At 37.8% G+C, this 7190-nt stretch overlaps 1 long non-coding RNA gene and 1 pseudogene across 1 annotated transcript in view; both read right to left on the bottom strand.

Moving 5' to 3' along the window:
* Positions 1-364: 364 nt before the first annotated feature.
* LOC107663425 (uncharacterized) overlaps positions 365-7190 on the bottom strand; it is a 12371-nt gene continuing 5545 nt past the window's right edge. The window contains exon 3 of the long non-coding RNA XR_001631327.1: positions 365-473. This is a non-coding gene — a long non-coding RNA (uncharacterized LOC107663425). The remainder of the gene's footprint in view (positions 474-7190) is intronic.
* Positions 1052-5973, bottom strand: LOC107663418 (transmembrane protein 79-like; annotated as a pseudogene).

Raw genomic sequence — 7190 nt, 5'->3', positions numbered from 1 at the left:
TATATATATATATATATATACACACACACACACACACATACATACGATTTTTTAAATCAATGTTTTATATTTAATATTTTTAAATATAAACAAACGAGTGTAAAACAAATATTACAAAGGGCACCTTTTAAAATGGTTGCTGAGGTAAATCTAGTAAACTGCAAGTTGTTGCAACCAAGTTAAAGTTAGATTGACGCTGACCTGAGAACTCTTCTTGCAGGTGGGAATCAGACTGAGGGAAGGTCTCGACGCTGACGGCTCTGTTTATCCCGCAGTTTGATCCAGAGGCTCCTGACTGAGGCGGGCTTTCTAATGTTCTCCATTGGCCTCCAGTGGACACGAGCGTGCTCCTCGAGTCTGTGCAATGTGGTTGATAAAACAAGTGGTATTACATAACGTGATTTGCAGCTTCCGACAGGCAGCTGGCACAACCAACATTTAAAATTACTCCTAAGCAATGGAGTAAAACACAACTTAATACACTCAAGGGTCAAAACGATCGTTTAAGTCAATTTTAACACTTGAGGGCAAACGCAGACTGGGATCACGATAAATGTCTGGCATACAGCCATAACTTCATCTCTTCACGGACACACTACATAATGTAAAATTTCTCGCTTATTGTTTTTAAATTTTGTGGGGTTTAATTGCTTGCATGAATTAAATAATTTGGTAATAAATCAAGTTATGTCATCGGTCTTCTTACCATTGCATACGTTCCTCCTCAGCTTTCGAAACGGGCAGCGCTCCCTCACCCGAAACAGACAAACGTTGTGTTTCCTACGACTTTGAGATGCCATTCTGCCTCAGAGTCAGACTTACACAGTATATGATACAAAAGTATTTTTATTAATACTGCTGGATGTTTGCCGTCAACTTTCCATGTATTCGAGCTATCAAATGACAGCAGGTAGTAGGAAATATTTTTTGCCCTCCGACAAAAATTGAACTTGTTGAACAGGTTCGAACCTACCACCATCGTATGCGATGAACTGCGTTTTTACATTCAATTTATGCACACAAAAAAACAGTTATTGACAGAAATATTGGATTTGTTAAAAATGTTTATGAAAATATAACGAACAGGAATTAATTCCAGCTTAATACATTCAGTTGCACTAGGCTACAGTTTTCTTATATCTCTTTGCAGCTTTGATTAGCATTTCATTTACAAGATCTTCTAATTGATTACTGAAGTCATATCTTTTTACAAATCTGTTCAAAATATGTCTACACTTTGCACACAGTAAACATCACATTGCCCTTAAATTACCAAAGAGATGAAGGAGTGGTTGTGGAAAATTACAAGTTTGGGAAGGCCACTAACTTCACACACCACACAATGTAGACTTGAATAAGCAAACGATGCCTAACCAAATAAGAAAAAATAGATACTTGGAATAAATAATTGGAAATTTGTTTTCTTCTCATCTTAAAATAGTTGAGTTGAAACCAGTCTATTTGGAGCTCTTTTGAGTGATGACGAATCTTGTTCAGCAGCAATAAAGGGTAGTTCATTTTAATTTGTAGTTTAGTGTCTAATGTTTCACTACACAAATTCTATTTTTAAGTTAGTTCAAGGAGAGAGAAAAAAAACACAGATTCCCCCCTTTGTTCTACACCTCTTCTCTTTCCTTTGACTGGAGTTCTGGCAATTTCAACCCACCTGGTCATGATATAAAAGTACTCAGGAAAGCAAAGAACAGGAGAGGAAAAAGAAATCACAGTTGGATTAAACATTCTCAGACACAAATGTCTTATAGTCCAATTTAAGCTGGCTCTAAGCCTAAAGAGAGCTGGTCTACATTTGGCAGTAGCAGAGGTGTCAGATGTGGCATGTCTAGCCCCAGAACCGCTGTTTGGTTGGAGGAACAGGTGGTTCTGGGATGTCTGGGGCAAAGATGGAGCCTGCGGATTCAGAGAGGAAGATGAAGTAGAGGTTGGCCACCAGCATAACCAGCATTGGCAGAAACGAGAACCCAAAGCCAACACCTCTCAAACTGCTGTCACAAGCTGCTGCGACCCAGTACAGTAGTCTGTGATGCACCAAGACACAGATCAAAAATACATAATAAAAAGTCATTTTAAAAAAAGTATTGTTAGTACACATTGAATATCTGGGATTCAAAATCTAATTTAAACCTATAAATAAACAAAGTTTATTATTTCAGAAAATAAAAAAGAAACAAACACACAAACAAAAACAACATAAAACAAAACATGAAAGATAAGTGAATTAATCACTAGGGTTGTAACACTATATCGTGCCACAATATATAGCAATACAAAATTGCTACAATACGTATTGTGGATAGCGACAATATGCATTGGGTCTAGTTCACCCAAAATATGAAAGTTCAGACATATTTAATTCAGGTTTTTATCCAGATATAATCATTGGTCAATGCACATACAAAGAGCACATTAAATACGGTAAACCTGGAAGCTCAAAGTTATTGTTATGCGTCTATATAGTTTAATAATTTTATTTCCATTTTAGTTTTATTTATTTTGCTATTTCAGGTCCAACTAAATGAGAATGAGAAATGTTGCCTTGGCAACTAGCTAAAATCAAATGAGTTTTTTTATATTTTAGTTCAGTTAACATAAAATGTAAGTAGACCTTACATTTTAACTCTATTTTTGTGTTGTTTATCGAACTGAATTGTGACATGAGAGGGAGTTTGTACCTGCCAAAGGCAAAAACGATGGTGAGAAGAGGAATTAGTTTAAGCAGATCCTGATTCAGGTAGGCAGCCATGACAGCCAGTTGGAGGAAGTAAAGGAGAAAGAGGGAGACGGAGTCCTCCACATAGCGCTGGTGAACTGCCCACCTGCTGAACTTCCCTCTCCCCTTCAAACCGCGGCTTCAAGGAGCGATACCTCAGACGGGACACACCTAGTACCAACATACCTAAGAGTGGAAAGAAAGAGCAGAACAATCGTTTCCAAACAGCTTCTTTTGATTTAATGATTCAGCAATGAATGAATACGAAGTTAAACTGTATTTATCAATATCGAGTCATCTCAACAGAGTCAAAACAGACCCAAGGTACTGCTTACCAAGGACAATAGGTATGACTGCAAAAACAGAGCAGCGCAGCGTGTAGACCAGCCGTAGGGGGGCGCTGTCAAGCAGAGGGGCATCAAAGGGCAGGAAGACGTAGCCACCCCATACCAATAAGGGGAAGATCAGGCCAGAAGTGAACATAGACGCACCCAGTTTAAGAGCATCACGATAAGATCCACCAATGCTACCTGAGAAAGAGAAAGAGACAGACTTTTCATGCTTTTGTAAAAGTACACTACCATTTAAAAGTTTGCGGTTTGTATAATCTTATGCTCAAGAAACATTTGTTATTACCATTGTAGAAAACAGTTGTGCTGCTTAATATTTTTGTGGAAATCCGATTTGTTCATTTTTGAATATGCAATTTGCAAACCTGAAGGAAAAATACACTGCACACAAGTTTGCAAAAGGTCTTATTTAAATAACTATAATAACTGATTTCAAATTATGTTTCAATTTGGTTTGTGAGATTTTACATAAAATGATTAAATGTTAGGGATGCACAGATATTAAAATTCTATACTATTGTGTGTAAATGCATTAAAAACAAAACTAAAAACAAAAATCAATTATTTAAAAAAAAGCTGAATTATAAAAGTTAATTTAGCTATATCAACATTATAATATACAGTATGAAAATTAATATTCATTTTGAGATTTGCTAAATATTACATTTAACAGTGTTATTAAATTAATGTTTTTTTAAAGATGAAGTGAGCGGAAGATAACGACAAAGGTAATCTAAATGCAAAAATAGGGGAAATGAGTATGCACAGTTAAATAACCAATATCATTTTTACTTTCTGCTTTTATCGAAAGCGGCTTACATTCAATTCAAGGTATACATTTATCAGCATTTCCTGGTACTTGATACCATGATCTCGGTGTTGGTAGAGTCATGCTCTGCTGTTTGAGCTGTAGGAATGTACAGTATATCAGCCTATACCAATAAATTCTCTAATCTCTAATATCAGTTGATAATACTGTACCAATATATCGTGTATTAAAAGTTACGAAACACGTAATGATTTAATCTGAACTTACAGCAGCGTGATTTGGTTGTGACGGGCCAGTCTTGGTAATAGTCTTCTAGCGGTGTTCCATGTGTCCCCATGAAGGGACTTCTCTCTTCTTCTCTCCAGTCGTCTGCAGCCTCCTGCTCGCTGGTGGAGCGCAGGATGGTGATGCTGGGGCTGAAGACTCGGGCTGCGTTCTCTGGCATTATGTTCACCTCCTCCACCTCTATCTCTGAGCAGGTGCTTTTCACTCTGTTTCTCAGCTCAGTGTCAGAAACACTCTCTTTCCCTGCTTCCATCTCCTTCAGCCCAAATTCCTCCCTCTCGCTCTCCGTCCGGCTCGCTCCACATCGGAGTGAGATGCAATCTGATTTCACGCTTGTGCTCTCTTCATCCTTGACTGGCAGAATCTGTGGTTCAGGTTTATTCTCAGGCCACTGTAGGGTACTGGGTTCCATACTTGCAGATTTGATCATTTCCTCTTCTTCCTCCTCAGTGCTGTTTACATCCTTTGTTACCTTGTCCACATCCGCTACCCATTCAGGTGTTTGGAGCACCGCTGCTGGTCCAGGAGGGCCCGTGTCCATTGTCCCGGGAAAATGAAAACAGAAATTCTGGCAATGAAACAATTGGAGAAGCTGGCAACAGTCTGTCTGAGTAATTTTGTAAGAGGTTTACATTTTGTGAATGGATATCTCCTACTGGAACCAATATGTAATAAATTAGAAGGAGAATAAGTTATAAGCAGATGGCAGATAGCAGAGCAAGAGCTTACCCTAATTGAGACTCTAACTTCAGAATACTGTCTGAACCACAAGTTTATCATATTATCATACATTATCGTATTCCCTAATATTACACAAACAAATCAAAACAATCTAGTATCACTCTGAAATGTTAATAATTAGTAAAATGGTGCTATTTTAGTCAGGATCACAGAAACCACAGATAAACCTGACAGAAAATCCAGTTTACAATGGTAGCTGGTTTCTAGTTGGTGCTTGTAGACTATGTTGGACCGAGTAACTGGTCATACAAGCTTATGGTGGTTTTTGGAACATGGTAGCGGGTCAACCTGCAAATGAGTAGTTCAATACAAGTTTAAGCTAATTTAAAATCATAAATCATTAACATAGTCAAACTAAAGTAACTATGACTTCTATAAAACAACTTCATGATAGTTGTCATGAAAAACAGTTTGTTAAACGATATAAAAAGAATATAGAACTACATACTAGCTGTCAAAAGTGTAAAAGGAAGTTGAATTGCCCAATCTATCAATCCTGTGAATATTTATTTAGCACGAAACTAAGACATTTAGCCATAACTGATGTCACTTAGCTCGATTAGCTCGCAGAGGACGCAGAGGAATAACTGAAAGCGAACGAGGCCGCAAAACAACTTGGACAGATAATCACATAAGAGCAAGCTCAGAAGAACGACAGCACTTATTCTCAAGCTGTTATTGTCTACAAGACACATTTGATCTTTATTGTATTCAACAAGCCTTATTTTAATAATGAGAAGGAGATTCTAGGCCGAAAGTAATTTGATATGTCAAAAAGCTAAAACTGCTGTTATTGTCTACAAGACACATTTGATCTTTATTGTATTCAACGAGCCTTATTTTAATAATGAGAAGGAGATTCTAGGCCGAAAGTAATTTGATATGTCAAAAAGCTAAAACTCTGCGCGACACAGGTTGAAGAACATGTAACACCTCAAGTAAAAGAATAAAACTTTCCAAAGTACTAACTCACCCATATTTCAGCACAGGATGTTGTTGTTGTTTTGTTCTGGATTGTTTTTCCTCTACTGTAGTGAAACTTCCATAATGGAAGTTCAGGTGTGTTCAAGTGAAGTTAAAGGGACAGTCTCTTAAAGGGGAGGTATGTCGCTGTCTGTCATTGGCGCGGCTGTAGCACTAAGTATGTAGCCTACCGCTTTAAACACTCATCAACTCATTAAAGTGAAGTGTGAAGTGGCCTCTTGATAAATGTGACCCTGGACCACAAAACCAGTCATAAGGGTCATTTTTGAGATTTATACACCATCTCAAAGCTGAATAAATAAGCTTTCCATTGATGTATGGTTTGTTATGATAGGACAATATTTGGCCGAGATACAACTATTTGAATATCTGGACTCTGAGGGTGCAAAAAAAATCAAATTATTGAGAAAATCGCCTTTAAAGTCGTACAAATGAAGTTCTTAGCAATGCATATTACTAATCAAAGTAAGTTTTGACATATTTACAATGTATGGTTTGTTATGATAGGACAATATTTGGCCGAGATACAACTATTTGAATATCTGGACTCTGAGGGTGCAAAAAAAATCCAATTATTGAGAAAATCGCCTTTAAAGTCGTACAAATGAAGTTCTTAGCAATGCATATTACTAATCAAAGTAAGTTTTGACATATTTACAGTAGGACATTTACAAAATATCTTTTTGGAACATGATCTTTACTTAATGTCCTAATGATTTTTGGCATAAAAGAAAAATCGACCCATACAATGTATTTTTGGCTATTGCTACAAATATACCCAGTCGACTTAAGACTGGTTTTGTGGTCCAGGGTCACAAATGTGTACGCGCCGATTTATGTTTCCGCGGGTGGGTGCTCACCCTCCATAACAACTGTTTGGGGGAAAAAATGCCCCTGCACAATTAAGGTAAATCTATAATAAAATGAAAATGAAATGAATAATGCTTACTAACCCTAGCCCCTAACTCCAAGTGTTTCCCTGAGGTGAACTGGCAGCTTCGCCCCTAATTTTCCACGTGTCCAAGGTGTGCAATTTGCAGAGTGCACTCTTGGTCCAGCTAGTTGCCCCACCCAGAGTGCTGTGCCAGGGCTTCCCTGCTTCCATAAGTTACAGGTTTCCTGGTTGCAGACTGTAACAGTTTCACACACTGGTGTGTTTTTGTGTGTGTGTGTGTGTTAGTGTAAATGTCATTACAAATGTAAGGATTCACTTTGAAAATAACAACTTTTTCTGACAACTATACTTACAACCATACTTATGGTGCCGGACAGGGGGTAATAGTGGAACTGAGTAACATGGGCCCATGGCGAGGGGGGGGGGGGGCCCGATCCC

Source organism: Sinocyclocheilus anshuiensis, unplaced genomic scaffold, assembly GCF_001515605.1.
Source record: "Sinocyclocheilus anshuiensis isolate Anshui unplaced genomic scaffold, SAMN03320099.WGS_v1.1 scaffold3274, whole genome shotgun sequence".
Classification (NCBI taxonomy): domain Eukaryota; kingdom Metazoa; phylum Chordata; class Actinopteri; order Cypriniformes; family Cyprinidae; genus Sinocyclocheilus; species Sinocyclocheilus anshuiensis.
The sequence above is the reverse complement of the archived record's forward strand: the minus strand, read 5'-3'. Positions and strand labels throughout refer to the sequence as shown.